General features: G+C 34.4%; 1 protein-coding gene across 3 annotated transcripts in view; it reads left to right on the top strand.

Annotated features, from left to right (window-relative positions):
* Nucleotides 1-2,500, top strand: part of LOC122263736 (protein ABHD14A) — an 18,263-nt gene that overhangs the window by 319 nt on the left and 15,444 nt on the right. The window lies entirely within an intron of this gene.

Raw genomic sequence — 2,500 nt, 5'->3', positions numbered from 1 at the left:
CTACCCCATTCCCTCATATTACCCTGATGTTTCCCCTCCCTTGGATTACAAGGAGGGCAACCATCACCCTCAAGGTGAACTGTACAAGAAATCAATAGATTGACAAAGGCCAAATTGTTTAGTATTTACTTTCATGTTAGTGTGATATGCTGTGTTTTTGTCATTGTTTATTCTTCTATATCCTCGGCGTGCTTCATTCTATCTTCAGCTATTCAGGCCAATATTACATCTATAGTTGCTTTATGCACACTTGAATAACTATTAACACAGATGTCGCTTTGATATCAAAATTGCAATTATCATTGCAAATCAAATTATTTCAAATTATTTATAACGTGGCTAATGGTGGTGTGGCAAGCAACTGCTGTGGCCTCTCTGACTTTGGCATGCTAACAGTGACTAACAAACTTTCACATACAGTCTAGCAAGATAGAGTCTGAAATCATTCCAATTAGTAATAAATCACCAAAGGTCTGCATTTATTTGTACTGCAGTTTGGTGCATTTAGGTTAGATAAATTTAATGTTTTGATTGAATAGTTGAAATGTAACATGACATATACTTTGCTGTTTTTTTTAAATAAGCCATTAAATGATTTTGTACAAAGTAGACAATTCCCATTAAACCATTAGAATTCCCATAATTTTTACATGATAGACAATTTCCCTTGCAATATTATACAAAATACATTCTTTCATCCCCTATTTTGGAGAACGACACTGTCTTCATTCACATACAGGAAAAGTATTGAAATGTTTATTTTTCGTGTTTATTAAATTGTGCACTGATTGTCAGTTTAATTCATTTATCTATGGGATAGTGATGATATAAATGAGAATGATTAGTTTGAGTCCATTTCTTGATCTTGGGTTATATTTGACTGAGTTAGTTTAGTGGAGTTGAATTGAAGATAATTGCTGGATCCACTGTGCAATTTTGTAAACAAACAGGAAATAAGCATTAACTGTTTCACTCTTGAATAAATAAGAAAAGGAAGATAGTTCAGGTAGAATAAGTGTTGTACAATGTTAACTGTGTCCATCTTTCTGAAATGGGAAGGGAATTGTATACTTTGAAAAACCTTGTGAGGAGAATTATCTGCCTTGTAAAATCAAGAGGGGTATTGTCTACCTTTCAAAACTCATAAGAAGAGAGTAACCTACTTCCATGCTTAACAGCTCTTTAACATAAGTTGGGAATCTATTTAGAATTACTTGACTTTTATGTAAAACATTTCAGTAAACTTTACTTGATAGTCCCTCTGGTGTCTCAGATTTCAACAGAGATTGGTTTCATCCTGTGAAGGAAAGGTAAAATAGTATGACATTAACTACTTTTACATGAAAGTCACTGTTAATTATTGCCAATATGTGAACAGATTACTCCTTTAAGCATTTTATAGATATTCTATGACAATTTCAAAGTTTTCGATAATCATATTAATATAAAGTAATTATGGACTACTGTATTTTTTTCTTAATTGTGAAATCAGTAAAGCAAGAGGAGCAAAGCTGTTAACCCTTTGCAGATGGGGGATAGATGTGTTTGCCCAGTCTCCAGGATGGGTTTTATTTCAGAGTGAAGTAGCTTCATGCGAGATGATTTGACTTTTCCCACTCTCTTTCAGTCACTCATTGTCGTTTTTGTGTGCTTTATTGTATTGAGAGACTTACTGTGTCATACCACAGGCTCTGGCAATGCTGCAGTTGACTAAAATTGTAGTATAGGGTCTATATCAGCTCATTATTTTCTTTATACTCATTGTGATATTTTTTTTGTGTTCTTGTACTGTCATGAATGAATATGAAACATGTAACCATCCATAATGAAGATAACATGAAGAGGTAGGGAAGAGGAAGAAAAACTGTCCTTATTAGTAAGTGCCACAGTAAAATGCATCCTTACTGGCACAGGGGCATATTATAGACACTGGGCATTGTTTGAGTCACCTTCCACTTCTCGTTCTGCCTGCACATCCTTCATCGATGGTATTTTAGTTCAAGAGGTCGGCAACATAATGTGTGCCATTGCTCTATAAAGATAGTGCTTTCTAGGGACTGTGGATGGGTGCCATTCAAGACTCTCTCTCTTACTAGTGCTAGATGAAAGTAGTGCCATCTAATTTTTGGATGTTAGGTGAAATTAATTTTGTTTAATATTATGGCAATTATAGTAATTATGACTGTAATTGTCATCATCACTCACTCATTACTCATAGCATAATAAAGTAACACAGTGATCCATGAATGTTATGATGCCTGTTATCAGGCCAAAGCTCTTGCGTTAGGTCATGACACTTGTTTGCAGTGGGTTAAGGCCATGGTGTATGGTAATGTTATACCACAGATATGTACTGTGGAATACTTGCTCTTTTGACTTTGACACATCATGACTGTGATATATTATAGTCTACTCACTAAAGTATTTAGTGTCCATCAAAAGTTTTGGTACCATATATTGTGTTGGTTATCTATTTTTAAATGTTTCTACGAGAGAAAAT

This window comes from Penaeus japonicus, unplaced genomic scaffold (genome assembly GCF_977035675.1).
Source record: "Penaeus japonicus unplaced genomic scaffold, GWHDUDI00000001_assembly GWHDUDI00000009, whole genome shotgun sequence".
Taxonomy (NCBI): domain Eukaryota; kingdom Metazoa; phylum Arthropoda; class Malacostraca; order Decapoda; family Penaeidae; genus Penaeus; species Penaeus japonicus.
This window is presented reverse-complemented; position numbering and strand designations above follow the sequence as displayed.